Consider the following 19,273-nt stretch of genomic DNA (forward strand, 5'->3'; position numbering starts at 1 on the left):
AGAGGAATGACATGATCAAGCAACAGAGCAGCCCGGGACACCCTTCATTCATGCAAGTACTGTTCCTGGTGCTGATTTAAAGTCAAATTAAATAACAACTTCAGATTCAACCCTTGCTGCAGCACCTAGGCAATCAAGAAAAGTAAAGAGGCATATTCATTCCATAGTCATTATCAGCCTGACTGCAGTCATAAATTAAGAGGGTTCATTTGGGCATTAAATAAGATTTTGGGACTAGTACAAAAAATGATTTGACAATTAATTAAAGAATATTTGTATAAATAAACTTATAGGTGTTTATATGTATGCAATGTGTTTTTTAGGCTTTCTTTTTATTTTACATATTTCCGGAGCACCTCTGGTTGTTAAAAAAAAGAGATTACATAAGAAAAGTAAGCCAAATTCCCTCTGTCCCCGGCTGTCTCATCTGATAAATCTCTGTCTGCTCTTGTAACAATGAATAACAGCTTCAAGGTGGCAGCGTGACAGCCCTGGTCCTCCCACAGCCATTTCTCTGTGTCAATATGCGTTCCCTTCTCATCAAGGGGTGTAAAGCAAACTAGCGTGTACAAGTAATATTCTTCCTGTGCTCTCTGCAGTTTCTTCTCCTCAGAGGGGTCTTTTTTGCCCAAAGTATAAAATTCCTTCCTAATAAACGAAGAGACACTAATGTTTTCTGGCATTCACGTTGGCATGGCGCAGTATGGGTGACCGTTCCCAGGCAGATAACTCTCTGAGAATGATTGGCTGGGAAAAGTCTATCTATCAATGAACATGTTGCATGACCACCCAAGAGCAGATGCCATCCCCATCAACACGTACAGCGGTGTACGTCTGGTTAAACTGTTTTCCATGAATCTTGGGTCTGGGCACGTGGTGCGGAAGGACTGGGAACCTTTGCTATGGAGGTTAAATGATGTTTTTTTAATGCAAGAGACAGATTTCTACGGGATAAAGAAAGTTTATCAAGCAAGGTGTGCCATGGTGCCGCATTGATTGGGTGGCCGTGGTGAAAGATGGGCTTTTTTTTAGCAGGCATTCTCAGCTAGGGTTCTGTGGAACCCAAGTACTCCTCCTGGGGTGGCTAGGGATTAATTGAGCTGTGGTCAAATGACCTTCTATCTGATGGTGCCTGCACAGTTCCCGGTCCATCACCACCTGGCAGATTCAGCGGCATGACTGGAAGGAAGGCATTCTTCCCATTTACCACCACCAATCTAAGGGGCATTTTTCCAATGACCCCTGATGGGCTAATCTTACTATGGGTTCCCTAAGACCTGAAAATTATTTCAAGGGTTCCTCTAGGGCAGTGATGGCGAACCTTGGCACTCCAGATGTTTTGGAACTACATTTCCCATGATGCTCAACTACACCGCAGAGTGCAGGAGCATTATGGGAAATGTAGTTCCAAAACATCTGGGGTGCCGAGGTTTGCCATCACTGCTCTAGGGTAAAAAAGGTTGGGGAGGCTGATATATAGAAATATAGAAAGGAGTGCCAGTCCAAAACCAGCTGAAAGAGCCCAAGATCATTTTAATTGTTGGTAAAAAATAACTTATATATGACTATGTATATGATTTTTGTGACTTTTTTTTACCAACAACTTAAATGTTCTTGAATGCCGCCATCCGGTTTTCTGTCTGGCACTCCTTTCTGTATTGCTATGGTTTGAGTTACTGTTGAGTGCCCATCAAGGGAAGCCATGTTGTGATGGTGAGAGTTAAAATGTCTAGCCAGACTAGGGTTGCCACTCGTCCGGGATTCACCCAGACAATCCGGGTTTTGAATCCTGTGTCCAGGTTTCAGACTGCCTGAAACCCGAAAACATATAATGGACTGTGGCTCCCCAAGTAACCGAGTACCACAACCGCCGAGTGCATAGGGGTGCGCACAGGGGCCCGTTCCCATACACAGACAGGGAAGGAGAGAGGGCTTGATCTGCTCCTCATTCTTCCACCCCTACCCCTCTGTCTGCCCACCCACACTCCAATCCCTGATATTCTGTGCCTTTAGGAAAGGGATGTGTGGGCTGGAAATCAGAAATCTGAAGCTCAGCAACCGGCAGGTACATCGTGGATGAAATTATCAAGTCAGTATTCCTGCGCTGTATCAAAGAAAAAAAACCTTCAACGAAATAACTACTGCAAAGCACTGAGAGGTCATACCATAACCACAAGGAAAAATTAACAATGACACATAGTACTGCGCTGTTGGAGTGATAATATACTGTGAATAATATGTGGTAAATTACCTAATATATCCACATGTACAATGAGCAATCACTAATGCCCCGTATACACGACCGGATTTTCCAACAACAAATGTTGAATGTGTGCTTGTTGTCGGAAAGTCCCACCGTGTGTATGCTCCATCAGACATTTGCTGTCGGAATTTCCACCCACAAATGTTTGAGAGCAGGTTCTCAAATTTTCCTCCAAAAAACTTTGTCGGAATTTCCGATCGTGTGTACACAAGTCCGTCGCACAAAAGTTCACGCATGCTCGGAATCAAGCAGAAGGAGCTGCACTGGCTATTGAACTTCATTTTTTTCACGGCTCATCGTATGTCTTGTATGCCACCACATTCCCACGTTCATAATTGTTGGCCAACATTTGTGTGGCCGTGTGTATGCAAGACAAGTCGGCAGATCAAAACTCTGGATAGCCGCGCACTGGAAGAAGACTTGAAATCCCGTATTTTATTGAAAAATCGTAGGTCACATTAGATCAGGTAAACAGGAAAAAGGGGGGGTGCAATAAAGTTGACGCGTTTCGCACTGGAATCAGTGCTTACTCATAGCTGTATGCAAGACAAGTTTGAGCCAACAACCTTCAGAAAAAAAAGGGCTAATAGCGCCCGTGTAGAGCAGCTGCTGAAGCGCTTTGCAGGTGCTTCGGCAGCGGGGCCCATTCATTTCAATGGGCAGGGGTGGTAGAGGAGCAGTGTATACACCCCTCCTCCACCCCTCCAAAGATGCTGCTTGCAGGACTTTTTCTAACGTCCTGCCAGTGCAGCACCCCAGTGTGAAAGCCCTCCGGCTCTCACATTGGGGTGGCAGGGGAGGCGTTTTTTGGGCGCTTTACAGGCACTATTTTTATCCCTTTAGCGCCTGAAAAACGACCCAGTGTGAAAGGGGTCTTAGTATTTTTGTTGGTACCTGAGAAATGGTCCCTCATTCTGTCACTTTAATGCAGTGGTGGCTGGTATTTTTTTTTTGGGGGGGGGGGTGGCAAACAACCACCCATCCCCCTCCAAGCAGCATCCCCCGCTGTTTGCCGGTCGGTCCGGCACTTACCCCATCGAAACGGGTGGCAGACAGTGTGTCCTCTCCTCCATGGCGGCTTCCAGCTCCTCCCCTCCTCCTAGGCATCCAATAGGATAACCAATAGGATAGCCAATTGGGTAACCGTTGTCAAAACCCGCTTCCTGATTAGCCGGGAGGAGTATCAGTGCTACAACAGAGAATATTGATTCAATGTTGTAGCACACCTGGGTGGGCTCGGAGCGCACTCTCTGCGACCCGAGCCCACCCTATATTGAAGCCTATTAGAGCCTCTGGCTATAATTGATGCTTAAAAAAAAAAAAACAGCCCCTCCGCATTGGAATTCATGTGCCGTGTCCAGAAAAGGGTCAGGACGCATGGATGGGGGGGTAGTGATGGACGGGGGTGGGGGGGCAGCGCTCATGCTCCCTTAATGGATGGACCGCCCCGGCTTAAACGTCTTGTAGTTCTACCCACATATTGCATGTTGTATAAATTTCAGGCCAGTTATACAACAGGAAGCAGTGGTCTAATTTCTTAAATTGTGTGTATGTCATACCTTCCAACATTTTGAAATGGGAATGAGGGACACCTACCTGTAAATGTATGTAGGCATAGGACACGCCCCCTGCCACACACCCCTTAAAGGAGAATTAACCACAAAAAAAGGTTAATTAAATCCATACAAGCTTTTTTTATCACTACTCTTCCTTTAAATTGGCTTTTGAAATTTACAAATGCAGCAGTTTAGAATGGGGATGAAAGGTTTAGCACTGGGAAACACTTTTTGGAAGATAAAAAGTGCATTTTATGTGCAACTATATAGATCAGACCAAAATAAGGAGGAAAGAGGGACAGAGGGACATTGCTCCAAATCAGGGACAGTCCCTCGAAATCAGGGACAGTTGGGTATGGTATATTAGGAAAGTTATTGAGAAGCCTGCAAAAAAATATAAGCGTAAAATTCCCTTTCAGCGTTCCACAGGTAAACGAAAAAAACTGGCATTTATTCCCAGGGACTGTAGAACAGATTGGCCACAGATGTTAGTGAAATACAAGCTGCCTCTTTACACGGCTGAGATTAAAATGAAACCAGGAAGGCACGGGGCCCGGCGTCAGAGAAGGGATTTTGACAATGTAGCTGTCAGGACGGAGGTTGACGATGCTGAACAAATCCATAGCAGGTGATCAGTGAGTGAAAAGGTTAATTTATTTCTTTTCTCAGCTATGAATGAAGAATTCTACCCCGGCTTGATACTTACAAGCCTTTTAAAAATCGAATAAAGGCCATTCAATAGACTGATGGGTTACACGGCTTTCAGGATAATATACATGAAATGCTGTTCTGCTGAAGGATCTATATATGCTAATGTCAGGGTGACCACAGATTAGCTGGAGCAGGCTCATACGGACTATACTGTGTTCTCATGTATGGGCTTATATGACAAAGCAATGCAAAGTGTAGTGAGCATGTGCAGAGTGAAGTGCTGTGGAGCGGCCAATTCGATTTCTGTTTGCTGCTTTAATTCTGATTGGATGCAGTGGATTTACTGCACATTCCACTTCCCTTCATCATGGTGGCGAGGAGCCTGTTAACAATAAAAAATGATTATAATTTATAGTTTTCCATAACAACAGCATTTTGTAGTATATTTCATTCCTAATCTATGGTATAGACCTTTTTAACTGCAGCAGATCAAATTTTAGATTCAATTTTTATTATTGTTATTTTATATTTTTGCGCAGGTGACAACATTTTTCAAAATATAAAGTGCGCATGTCGTACACAGTGAACGTTTAGTCAACAGTACATTTGGTCAATTAGTATGAAGCACTGAGGCCGCGTACACACGGGCGGACTGTTCGCCCAACTTAGTTTGTCAAACAATCCGACAAACAGTCCCTTCAAATTTGCATGAGCGGACTTGACCACACACGATGAACGAACAGTTCGCTGAAAGCGTGCGCGATGACGTGAACGGCACGTACGACGGGACGAGAAAAACGACGTCCTATACACTGCAATGCAACCTTCGGCGTGTAAATCCTTTCTGAGCATGCGCGGAACTTAGTTTGACGAACAAGCCTACACACGAGCGAACTGTCCGCTCAAACCAAGTTTCAGCGGACAGTCTTACGGGAATTCCGAAAAACGTTGTTCGTCAGACTGTCCGCTGAAACTGTCCGCTGAAGCCCACACACAAGCGGACTGTCCGCTGAAACACTGTTCAGCGGACGAAGTTGGGCGAACAGTCCGCCCCGTGTGTACGCGGCCTAAAGGTAACTGTTAGGCCCGGTTCACACTTGACGTCGGAATCGTGGGTAGAATTGCCGCCATTTTGTCCACGATTGCAAATTAGGTGGCAATTGATGCAAAATGCGCACCGCGTATTTGGGTGCCATTATTCCAGATGGCACCCCAAATGCAGTGTGATTTTGCCGCGATTGTCGTGCAACAGAATCATGCTGCGGTCTCTGCAGAATGCAACTTTAAAAATCGCATGAAGTTTGTTGCCCCAAGAGGAGCAGGGGCTTCTTTTGGGTGATAAACGTGCATAGGGCAGCCCATTGAAGTAAATGGGCTGCCCTATGCGTGGCGTGCGGAATTGCTCAAAAATCACCCACATAAATTCACAAGCTGGAGCACGTGTACCTCGCTAAGCAATGTGTGAATGGGGAATTATGCCATGAAATAGCGCAACAGACAGCAATATTGTTCAATCTTTTAACCTGCTGCTCATTAGATATCGGGCAGATATAAACTAAATAATGTATCTAGTCTCCAGCAATTAAACTGGGTGTAAACCTCTGGAATGAAAAATGAACAAAGCATATTCCTCCACAGTATGTACTTGCCCCTATCCCAAGCACCTAGTCTGATTTCTGTCTACTCTCTCATTCCTCTGCTATCTGCATGAGTCTCCTCTGACAGTCTATGCCGATACCAGACAATCTGGGAAGACGGCTCAATAAATGATGCCTTGGAACATCAACTACTGCTCTGAAATCTGCAGTCTCTGCCTAAAGTCAGCATGGAGTATGTTCCTGGACATACTTTAGGTCATGACACAGGAAGGAGTTGACCAGCTGAGGGTGGATGATGCAGTGTGTGTGCGCTAATGAGATCAGCTGGTCAACTCCTTCCTGTGTTATGACCTATGAAGTCTGTCCAGGAAGTAAGGCAGAAGTAATCAAACAGTATTTTTAAACAGCTATGAAGACAGTGAGATGAGCGTGTGTAGAATAAATGGAAAGCTGTTTTATTTTTGGAAAAAAAGTACATTAATGCTATATTGGTACACAGGGGAGCTGGAATTTAGAGAAAAAAAAATGAACAAAGGTGAACTTAGCCTTTAAAGTTAATGTGCGTTTAAAGCCTGGCATCCCAATACTTCTGACAATATAGTGTATAAGTATAAGTGTCTTTTAAAACACATTTGCCATTACATTACACTGTACATGAACAATTAAAAAATAAAATGATTCTTTACCAAAGCCTTCTGTACAACCCCGATGGAAATGGAGACCTGGTGGATATTAAAATCAAATTTGGCAGAATGGGATTGATTTACTAAAGCTGGAGAGTGCAAAATCTGGTGCAGCTGTTCATGTTAGACATTCAGTTTGTTAAATTAAGCGTTAACCAAAAAACCTGGACGCTGCACAGCTGCACCAGATTTTGCACTCTCCAGTTTTAGTAAATCAACCCCTATGCATCTTGTTCCTCTTTGATATATCAAGCAACATTACTCCATGTGATAACAGTGTGTAAGAGGACAGTTTTATAATGCTATAAGGACAATGACAGCTTGATGAATCAGACCCATTATCCCTCTCTCATCCCCTCGATCTCATTACTCCACTAACTCGCTCCCTCATTACCTCGCTTTCCCCCGGTGTCCACCGCTCCGTTTCCCTCTCTGGAGGAATATCATACAAAGTTTACATGTAATTATACATCACAGCATCTAAGGATCGCTAGAAATTGTTTAGACATTATCTGTCAACTAAGGAAATGATTTTCCCTTTGCCCAGAAATTCTTAAAGGATTTATATATTTATATAGTTTTGAGCAACTACAGAGATGAAACGATAATCCTCCCCCTCTACAAGACTCTGGTCCGGCCGCACCTAGAATATTCTGCACCAGTCCTCAGGAAGGATGTACTGAAAATGGATTAATAATAATAAAAATGCCATAAAACTATCCCCTATATTGTAGACGCTGTAAATTTTGCACAAACCAATCAATATATACGCTTACTGTGATTTTTTTAACCAAAAATATGTAGAATAATACATATTGGCCTAAACTGAGGAAACATTTTTATATACTTTTGGGGAATATGTATTATAGCAAAAAGTAAAAAATATTGTGTTTTCTTCAAAATGTATGCTATTTTTTGTTTATAGCGCAAAAAATAGCTCTATTTGTGGGGAAAAAAAGGACGCCAATTTTGTTTGGGTGCAATGTCGCATGACCGCACAGTTGTCAGTTAAAGCGACACAGTGCCGAATCATAAAAAGTGCTCTGGTCAGGATGGGGGTAAAATCTTCCAGGGCTGAAGAGGTTAAGAAGACATGTGGGCACTCATTAAAATTAGAAGAAATTAGGTTTTATATAGAGGGTTCTTTACTGTAAGAGCAGCAAGAATGTGGAATTCCCTTACACAAGTTTCAAAAAACTATTAGATGAGCACCTGAACGACCACAACATACAGGGATATACAATGTTTTACTGACATATAATCACACACATAGGTTGGACTTGATGGACTTGTGTCTTTTTTCAACCTCACCAACTATGTAACTATACAGGCATAATTTAAATGTACCTCCTCAGTCGTTGTCCTCTCTGGAGCAGGTCCCATTTGTTCTTTCACTGTAAAGCCGCGTACACACGGGCGGATTGTATGGCCTACTTAGTCCGTCATACAATCCGACGGACAGTCCGTCATACTTTCGAATGAACGGACTTGACCACACACGGATGCACAAACAGTCCGTTGAAAGCTTGCGCGATGACGTGTACAGCACGTACGACGGGACTAGAAATAGGAAGTCCAAGACACAGCAATGCAACCTTCCGCCGTGTAAATCCTTTCTGAGCATGCGCCATTCTTAGTCCGTCGAACTAGCCTACTGACGAGCGGATTGTCCGCTGAAACCAAAGTATGACGGACAATATTACGGAAATTCCGAAATACTACGCCAGACTGCACGCTGAAAAAGTCCGCTGAAGCCCACACACGAGCGGACTGTCCGCTGAAATGTGTTTCGGCGGACTAAGTAGGCCATACAATCCGCCCGTGTGTACGCGGCTTAAGGATGTTACTTACTATGACATCATTACCAGGATTGTAAAGATCTTGCAGGGGCAGCTGCTGGGAGGTTAGTTCCTATGGATGTAAACACACCCCCAGAACTACATCTCCCAAATAACCTTTCTCTACATGTATGACATAGTCCATCTATTTCAAGCAATAAAACCTCCATAGAGCCCTATACCCACAGTTGATCCAGAGGAAGGCAAAAAAAAAACTATAAAGCATGGTCCAATTTTCTCCGGCAGGTGAAAAAAAATATATATATATTTTCTCACCCCCCTGAAGGCAGTTGAATATTCTCTGGGCAGGCTGTAGTTGGTAATAAATAGCTGTAAAATAATAGGCTACATCAGACCGTACTATAGGTACTGTAAGCCAGTGATTCTGGTTGTGCAGTTGACTACGGGGGTATAAAGTATAATTTGAATGGTTCTGCCTACTATTCTAAAATGAGCAATGAAACCCGTTTTTTTAGAATATTTGATGAAAGTTAGACCTGCAAATATCTCTTGTTCGAATAAGGGTGCATTAACTGCCATCGATAACATGTGAAAATCCCATTGTGGAGGTTTCCGCAATTAGTTGCGAGTAGGCAGCCCCTTTGAAAGCAATGGGAGGCTCCTCGGCTCTCGCAGCTAATTGCGCCCACTCACATGTAATATCTGATGCTGCGATCACTGGCATGTGATCGCAGCATGGGGCTGCCTACTTGTAGCTAATTGTGGGAACTCCCACTCGGGTTCTCTCATATAAATCGCAGGCAGGGTGCATTTAGGGGTCATTTACTCTTGCTTCGATTTTAACACACATTAAAGTACCTACCACTTTAGCATGCTTTTTTTTATGTGTTCTTGATGCTGCGGTGATGCTTCAGTGTTCCTAAAAAAAAAGCCTTATGTGTGCTGATTTACTGATTGTTTTAACGTGGGCCCAGTAGATCCCCAGCTCATTAGTATCCCTGTTCAGCAGATCCCCGGCTCAGTAGTATCCCTGTTCAGCAGATCCCCAGCTCAGTAGTATCCCTGTTCAGCAGATCCCCAGCTCATTAGTATCCCTGTTCAGCAGATCCCCAGCTCATTAGTATCCCTGTTCAGCAGATCCCCAGCTCATTAGTATCCCTGTTCAGCAGATCCCCAGCTCATTAGTATCCCTGTTCAGCAGATGCCCAGCTTATTAGTATTCTCGTTCAGCAGATCCCCTGCTCAGTAGTACCCCCAGCTCTGCTGATGCTCCACTCAGTAGTACCCCCAGCTTTGCTGATTCCCCGCTCAGTAGTAACCCCCAGCTCTGCTGATCCCTTACTCATTAGTAAGCAGGACCGGTGCTACCACTAGGCAAACTAGGCGGCCTCCTTGGGCGCAATGCTGCCTAGGGCGCCTTGCCACTGGTGTCCCTATTCTCTTCTCTCTGCAGCAAGCTACAGCAAGCTACTAAAATTAAGCTTAAGCAGGCAGCCACTGCTCTGTTGGCACAGTGTCAGAGGAGCAAAATGTGCGATCAGATTGTGTTGTCGGAAAATCCGATCGTGTGTGGGCTCCATCTGACTTTTTCCATCGGAATTTCCGCCACACAAAGTTTGAGCGTCGGATCTAAAAATTTCCGACAACAAAATCTGATTGTTTAAATTCTGATCGTGTGTAGACAGTTCAGACGGACAAAGTGCCACGTATGCTCAGAATAAATTACTACACGAAAGCTATTGGCTACTGGCCTCTTTATAGTACCGTCTGACGTGGTTTATGGCACCTCGTTCATAACGATCGGATTTTCCGACAACTTTGTGCGACCGTGTGTATGCAAGACAAGTTTGGGCCAAAATCTGTTGTCGGAATGTCCAACCGTGTGTACAGGGCATTAGGGTGTACTTATCCTTTAAGATAATATTAAACATGGTAACATAACCAGCTACCTAGGAGTCTTCAGGCACAAAGCACCACTGACAGGCTAACTCATATATATTACTAAGCCACATTGAAATGTCTCATACCGCTGTTTAATAGGAAATCATTGTGGCATTAGTTGCTGTCTAATTACTAATTACTAATTTTCAGTCTCCTGGCCCTTTTGCATTCCTGTGTTCTGGCCCCTTTTAACTCCCTTAACCAGTAGCAGGATGAATGCACATAGTTTGGTGTGGAGGCACCGCGGAGACATTGTTCCTTTTGGGGTCAGTATTTTTCGTTGACTCAGAGCCAAACGCGCCGGGTGCTTCTAAAATGCAGCGAGAATGAATAAGGAGGAAGAAAAAGGACAAGTGTTTGGGAAAGAATGAGGCTTCGCGCAAATTGCAAAAAAATGGCAAAATGACACAGAATTAGGTTTATCACTGGTCAAGAACACAATGGGCTCGTATTCAACTACTGGAAAAAAAAGCAAACGTAAAGGTTTTGTCCATCGGACGCATCCTGCCAGCCTCGGGAAAGATGGTTATAGAATCAGTCATGGGAAGTGGAGATGTGAAATGGACGTCTTTAAAGTGAAATTTCAGTTTTGTTTTGTAAAATAAGCCCTTAAAGGTCAACTTTATGCACAGCAATGATGTTACAAACTAATTGTACCTGCTGCTGTACTGAAGACCTAAATCCAGCTTGGGGGACAAAAACCTAGAAATTCTGTCCTCTGCATCTTTAAAGTGGTTCTAAAAGCTGAAAGTGATTGCAAAGTGTCGTTTTTGTTTTTCTATAAAAATAAAATACGTTATACTTACATCCGCTGTGCAATGGTTTTGCACAGAGCAGCCAAGATCCTCCTCTTCTACAGGCCCTGGTTTGAGCTCCAGGCCCCTCCCTTTTGTTGGGTGCCCCCACAGCAAGCAGCTTGTTATGGGGGCACCCAAGCCGAGCTGCAGCTCCTTGTATCCATTCAGGCACGGAGCTGTAGTTCGGCCCGACCCGGCCCCCTCTCTCTGCTGATTGGCTAACTGACTTTGATAGCCAATAGCGCCGCTGCTGTGTCTGAGCCAATCAGGAGGCAGCTTCTTGGACGGCCGAGGGACTCGTGGACATCGCTGGACAGAGATGGGGCTCCGGTAAGTATTAGGGGGTGCTGCACACAGAAAGCTTTTTATCTTAATGCTTAGAAGGCATTAAGATAAAAAAAAGACCTTCTGACTTTACACCCTTGAAGACTTTTCACTTTCATGCATTTGATGCATAAAGGTAAAAAACCTTCTCTGTGCAGTCCCTCCTAATACTTACCTGAGCCCCATCTCGATCCAGTGATGTGCACGAGAGCCTCAGCTCTATGTGGACTCTCCCTCCTCATTGGCTGAGACAGCATGGCTCCTGCTGCTGTCAGTCACAGACAGTGAGCCAATGAGTAGAGAGAGAGGGGTGGGGCCGAGCCGCAGCTCTGTGTGTGAATGGACAGGCAGAGCAGCAGCTCAAGAGCAAGCCTGGTTGGGTGCCCCCATTACAACCTGCCTGCTCTGGGGGTACTCAGCAGAAGGGAGCCGGCCAGGAGTGTCAGTGGAAGACCCGAGAATGCGGCCGGCTGGTCACAGAGGCAATGAAAGACTAGATCGTCTCTGATTGCCTCTATGACCTTGGAGGGTGAAAGTAAACTTTGACCCTCTTAACTTTGAATTTAATAAAACTTTTAACTTTGAATTTAATAAAACTGTAAAACTAGAATTTCTTTTGATTGCATTATAAATGTATGAATATTCTTTCACCGTTAAAATCCCTTTTCTTTTCTAACTCCTACATATTTTGAAAGTAAACACATTTTTTTTTTTAAAAGGGAAAATTTTATTTTATTTATTTTGATCGAATTTTATTTTATTTATTTTTTTGATCTTTTGCCTCTACAGGTAAACAAGAGATCTAGGCTCAGATCTAGAAACATAGAAACGTGATGACAGAAAAAGACTGAGTAGTCCATCGAGTCTGCCCATTTTATTTTATTTTATTTATTATTTTGGGTGGGGGGGGGGGTATTTGTTTATTTTTACATTAACCTTGTTGTATGACTATAGATCTATCTTTATCCCAAGCATGTTTGATGCTATTTCCTGTTGACAGTTAATCTCTCCATAAAGAGGACCTGTCATCCTTATGTTTATATTCCTTGTAATAGGAATAAAAGTAATAATTAAAAAAGTTAAAAGTGACAGTGTAAAAATAAAAATTAAGTAAGAAAAATTTTCATTCCCTAGGGACTCTGCCGAAAGAAAAAAATATTTTTTATATATATATAATGTTTGGCGGTTATAAGTCATTTTCTAGCAAAAAATACTGAGATAAACAAAACATGCAAGAAAAAGCCTGGACTTCAAGTGGTTTTAAACAGGCATTCCCCACTGAGTTCTCACTTGTGGATGTTCAGCAGTGCTGAATACATTTATACATATGGCAGGGCGCTGACTCGCAGGGCGCTGACTCGCAGGGCGCTGACTCGCAGGGCGCTGACTCGCAGGGCATAAGGAGGAGCTGCAATATGTTCACTAATTATTTCTATAAATTAGGACCAGACAGCAGAAAGATATCTCATTCTTGGACTCTGGACGTAATCTGCAAGTGATACATCTATCACACATTATGACAGCAATCAATGAAACTTCACTATGACCTTTTCCAGTGCTGACAGCCGGAGCATCCCTTGCATACATATGCTGCTTCCAATTCTTAAGATGTCAAGCCTGACAAGACCATAATGTATTAGAAATAGAATAGAAGCTGCAATGTATAGTGGTCACTGTGACCATACCTCCCAACATTTTGAGATGGGAATGAGGGACACCTACTTGCAAACGTATGTAGGCATAGGGGACACTGCGCAAATACCACGTCACATAAATTATTGCAACAACCGCTATTTTATTCCCTAGGGTCTCTGCTAAAAAATATATATATAATTTTTGGGGCTTCTGAGTGATTTTCTAGCAGAAAATACTGGATTTTTACTTGTAAGCAACAAGTTTCAGAAAAGATTTAGTCTTTAAATGATTAAACTGAGAACTTCTACACACGGAGTTCAGCCCATTGAAGAAGAAACATTGTATCATTTTGTTCTTTTCTTGGCAGCCTGCCCAGAGAGGATGAAAATCCTTCACTGACGTCTTCAGGCAATTTACATTGACTTCTATCACAGAAGTCTTCTGCAAGTCATAATAAGCATATGAGCAATGTTTTTGCCTTTAAATTCATCGTAAAGAACGTTCGTACACGTTAACGACAATTCGTATTTCGTACGAAACAGAACGGAATTTCGGACACGAAATACGAAGTACGAATTAATTTTATTACGAATCAAAACGGAACAGAACGAAACGAATTTATTGACGGCGCCCATGTCTACTGATCACCATTACTAGTATAACATTATTTTTTTTTTTTATTCCAGTATATATCCCATCGTTTTTAGATTCTATAACGTTTGCGTAAACCAGTGATGGTGAACCTTGGCACCCCAGATGTTTTCGAACTACATTTGCCATGATGCTTATGCACTCTGCTGTGTAGTTGGCCATCATGGAAAATGTAGTTCCAAAACATCTGGGGTGCCAAGGTTCACCATCACTGGCGTAAACCAACCAATATAAGCTTATTGGGATTTTTTTTACCAAATATATGTAGCAGAATACATATTGGCCAAAACTGATGAAGAAATTAGATTTTTATTTTTTTGTATTGGATGTGTTTTATAGCAGAAAGTAAAACTATTCTTTTTTTTTTTCTTCAAAATTGTCAGTCTTTTTTTGCTTAATGGCGGCAAAAATTAAAAACGCAGAGGTGACCAGATATCTCTATTTGTTGCATGACCGCGCAGTTAAAGTAACGCTGTGCCGTTTAGCAAAAAATGGTCTGGCCATGAAGGGGGGTAAATCTTCTGGTGGTCGAGTGGTTAAAGCCCAACCCCAGCCCAAACCTTTTTTTTTTTCTTGGACAGAGCAGGAAAGGTGTACAACCGCTCTCAGGTTTCTATTTCTCGCTGTGTCCCAGCTTGGAAATTTCTATCTTATACCTATTTGATGGGTGTCAGGACAGGAAGTGAAGAGAAATCCCCCACAAAGGGACACAGATAGAACGAAAAAGTTAAAGTGGATTTCCTCCCCAAACAAAAAAAAAAATAATGGTGTATGCAGCTCTGTGTGCACATGCATAAAAGCCATGAAGTCATTTTCTGAATAGTTTTTAAAGCCTTGCCTTTTTTCTCCTGCCGCTTCCTGGTTTTCAGTATTAACTGGTAACATTAAAGGGGTTGTAAAGCTTTGTTTTTTATTTTCTAAATAGGTTCCTTTAAGCTAGTGCATTGTTGGTTCACTTACCTTTTCCTTCGATTTCCCTTCTAAATGTTTTTTTTCTTTGTCTGAATTTCTCACTTCCTGTTTCTCCTAAGTAAACTTCACACCATCATCCGAGCGGTGTTTAGTCAGCCAGAACAGCTTACTGAGGAAGAACAGGAAGTGAGAAATTCAGACAAAGAAAACAAAGAAAAAAAACATTTAGAAGAGAAATTGAAGGAAAAGGTAAGTGAACCAACAATCACTAGCTTAAAGGAACCTATTTAGAAAATAGAACCTTTACAACCCCTTTAAGCAGGCTATCCCCCCTTCAGTCTATTATGAATTCTGCTGCTAGACTAATACACCCCACTAACCGATCTGTGACTGCTGCTCCTCTCTGCCAATCCCTTCTCTGGCTTCCCCTACCCCAACGTGTAAAATTCAAAATACTAACCATAACATACAAGGCCATCGACAACATCACCTCCAGCTACATCACCAACCTCATCTGCAGATATCGCCCAAATAGTCCCCTCCGCTCCTCCCAGGACCTCTTGCTATCTAGCTCCCTTGTTACCTCCTCCCATGCTCACCTTCAAAACTTCTTCAGAGCCTCTCCCATCCTCTGGAACTCCCTGCCCCGGTATATCCGATCAGCCCCTAACCTGTCCACCTTTAGGAGATCCCTGAAAACTAATTTATTCAGGGAAGCCTATCCCACACCCACCTAACAACTGTCCCCAAGCCACCCCCATCAAATCATTCTCTGCAGCTATTACCTTTTGTATCATCACCCCCTCCCTTTAGAATGTAAGCTCTACGAGCCGGGCCCTCCTGTACCTTTTGTATTGAACTATACTGTAATTGTGTTGTCCCCCTATACATTGTAAAGCTCTGTGTACACTGTTGGTGCTATATAAATCGTGTATAATAATAGTAATAACATAGCCCTGGCCCCACAAGTGCACCCTGGAAAGACTACACTACCAGTGCCTTCCCAGGTGATCCTATCTTATGCATGCCATGCACCATTGTTCAATAACTAGTTGCCTAGATCTCGTGTGGCGCATGCGTCGTAAGACATCTGGCACACCGTCATTGGCCTGCCACAGATGATGTTATTTTTAAAAATAACTATATGGATCGGGATCTGGATGTGGAGCCCAGTCTGGAAGGACCTGTGAGAAAGGGGCAGGAGAATAAAGAAAGAAGCATGTTCCTATTGATGAGTTTATTGATTTTCCTAATTACTTTTTTTTTTTTCAACCGGGGCAGTTTAGTAGGAGCCGTGGATGGGGGGGGAAGGTCTGCTTTAATCTTCTACGTGGTTAGAACTTATCCCTTGGTGCTCTGCAGTCCCTGGTTCGAATCTTGGTCAGGATACTATCTGCATGGAGTTTGCATGTTGTGCTTGCTCCAAAACTCTAAAGACAAGCTGGTCGGTTAACTGGCTAAGGTCCAAACTGGTCCTAGTGTATGTAAGATGGGGGCCTTAGATTGTAAGATCCTTGAGGGACTGATGAATGTACAGTATGTAAAGCATTGAATATATTGCCAGGGCAAGGGGAGCGCCACTGTAGAGGTATTTCTTTTTTATATTCCCTGGAATTCAGCTTTTATGATGTATTCATGAACACAGAACTGTATTAATGTTTGCCTTTTATATCTGCCTGTAGATCAGCTTTAGAGAAATAAACATTGAGGAGATCAAGGCAAGCTACTACCAACGGTTTTGATCATTTTATGGCTTTGATAAAGACTGTTGGTTGTCTTGCTCTTCTCCATCATCTTTGCGATCAAAAGCACATTTGGCATGGCTGAAAGTAATTGAAATTGCCAAATAGCTGCAGTGTGTATGACTAGCAGGAGTCTTACAAGATCTGGTTGGACACGTTGGGGTTAATTCCTACACTGGTAGCCAGGAGAAGGTATGTCACCATAACAGATATAATGTTAACCTCAATCTAACTCCCCCCCCCAGGAGATGGATGCTGGATTTTGGGTCCCCCTTTGTCTGCACAACCAGGCAACATCCATTTTCAGAAGATACACGTAGTCAGAAAAACAGTCCAAGGGCTTTGGTTTTGTTATTTATAAGGGTAAATACAATAGATGGGGCTAGGGTGGTTATGGGATGCCCAGAACTTGGTCAATGTAGAGCTTTGAGGGCAATTTGAGTGATCACAGACTTCTAGCAAAAATACCCACTGTACTCCCTCCGGAATAACTACATCCTGGATAGTCCAATTTGTTTTCAGGTACTTTCAGTCTTGCCTGCAAAATGCCAGTGTACCTGGCTCCAAATGGGAATTCCCCAAGCAGGGGTGGAGGACAACAGGACACTGTCCCTGCCTGCATGCTGAAGGCCAGCCAAACACCGCACTTGGCTACAATCTCCCCCGTAGGCCCTAAGGGGAGGGGGGTGAAAATTGCAGAAGAACTTCTAGGTCAACTGTGGCTACACTGTCTTCTTAACACAAACTCCAGACTGTGTTCCCAGGGGAAACTACTTTTACCAGACTGGCATAGCACCTCCAATACTGATCCCAGCACTGGTACATTAACACAAGATTACCCCAAGCAGGGGGTTGGATGTTAGCAGCAGCTGTCCCTCCCGAACGGCTAGTAGGGTAATGTACCTGGCCGCCTCTCCCCTATAGGCTTTGGTTGGTGAAACAGGCAGAGATTACTGACTCAGTCCCTTAACATCCTGCAGCATAGGTGGTGAATTCTGCTCAGGTCTTCTGTTGTTCAGGTCCCACTTGCTTGCCAGGGTGTCTCAATCAGTTGAGATGAGACTAAAGGGGTTGAGGTTTCTTCTCAACTTCCTTCCTCCTTTCTCCTAGCATACCGTCTCCCTCTATCTCTCTCTAGCACCCTCTGCTTGGAGGCACAGCCCCCCAGCACAGAACGCCCCCCCCCCCCCCCGGCCTCTGGAACTTGGATTCTCTGTCCACATAGCCAGGCTCATGGGCACACCCTCAACCCTTTTAGGCCATCCCCACCCACGAAGCGGCCAAGCTCCCATAAACATTCAGGCTTCTATCTCCATCCCACTAAGTTCTGGAACTTTCTAGGAACTTCCAGAAGCCAAGGGGAGGTGACAAAGGCTTAGCCCTCAGATTCTGCCTGCTGAACTGTACAAGACCCCAATTAATCCTGGTTTCACTGACTGCAGTATAGCTTAACTAAATTTACCTAACCTATTCACACAGGCTGGTCTAAAGTTACAAAAGGAATGACACTCTACTATCACTAGATTCAGAAGTCATGGGGTTGATTTACTAATGCAAATAGGCTGTTCACTTTGCAAGGAAATTTTCTCCAGAGCTTAGGGAAGGTGGTCAAATTTTTCTTTGCAAAGAATGCCCTATCACGTGCAAAGAACATGTTTAAATGGTGGAAGTCAGTAGAGCTTTACCCCATTCACTAAGTTCTGGGGAAAGTTCCCTTGCAAAGTAAACTGCCTATTTGCCTTTAGTAAATCAACCACATGGCCTCTGGATTTAGTGAGAGTAAAGTGTTGTGCCGTTGTAGAGCTAGAACAGCCTTTCTCAGGGTCTCTCAAGAGGTTGCTATTGGTTCCTTCAGCATTAAGCACATTTATACCCCACAGAAATGTAGACACTCATATCAATGATCTACCTATCTGTTAGGTGCCCATTCCTTCTACTGACCACCAGTGTAGGAGCCATTCTTCTGACTGACCACCATAAAGTAATTATTAGCAGGGGCTCTCTGAGACCTGAACATTGATTCAAGAGTTCCTCTAAGTTAAAAGGGCTGAGAAAGGCTGCTTTAGACAGTAGTAGGAAAAGTAAAATGTAGTCTGAATATGTTTTGGGGTTCAAGCTTTCAAAAACATTTTAGGGCCAAGTGGCACCAGCGGTTGTAATCCAAAAAAAAAAAAAAAAAAGAAAAGATCCTGTTCCTTTAAAACATGTTAAACAGCATAGTGTTTCTGCAGTGTCATTTGTCCCTTTCTATGCTGTAAAATACCTGGGTGATCCTGCCTGTTCCTGCGTCCCCCATATGAACTGATCACAGTAATCATGGCTGCTGATCCATGATACCATAGTCAGTTTACATGCCTCTGTCCTCCCGCTGTGTTAAGAGTCTCTCCCTCTCCCCCTCCCTCCCTGCATGTCAGTTCCTAGTGTGTGAGCCGATCTCCTCCCTGCCCCTCCCCTCCTCCTTTTTTGTGTGGCTGCAATATTATTGAGTACAAATGTAACAAGCTTTACATCACAGCGTCTGTATTTTTTTTAAATCATGCAGCTAAATACCTTATTTCACAGTGCAGCTGTGCGGTCATGTGACCTCCCAGCTGATGTCAGAGGGGAATCTCAGCCCCTCCCACTTGCAATCCTTAGATTGGGGAAGGAGAGCTGCAGGAGGTCACGTGACCGCACAGCGACACTGTGAAATAAGGTATTTAGCTGCAATATTTGCATAAA

At 43.5% G+C, this 19,273-nt stretch overlaps 1 protein-coding gene across 3 annotated transcripts in view; it reads left to right on the plus strand.

The window, feature by feature from the left end:
* LHFPL4 (LHFPL tetraspan subfamily member 4) overlaps positions 1-19,273 on the plus strand; it is a 199,983-nt gene that overhangs the window by 127,181 nt on the left and 53,529 nt on the right. The window lies entirely within an intron of this gene.

Source organism: Lithobates pipiens, unplaced genomic scaffold, assembly GCF_037356315.1.
Source record: "Lithobates pipiens isolate NorthernLeopardFrog02 unplaced genomic scaffold, aLitPip1_a1.2 Scaffold_23, whole genome shotgun sequence".
NCBI classification, from domain to species: domain Eukaryota; kingdom Metazoa; phylum Chordata; class Amphibia; order Anura; family Ranidae; genus Lithobates; species Lithobates pipiens.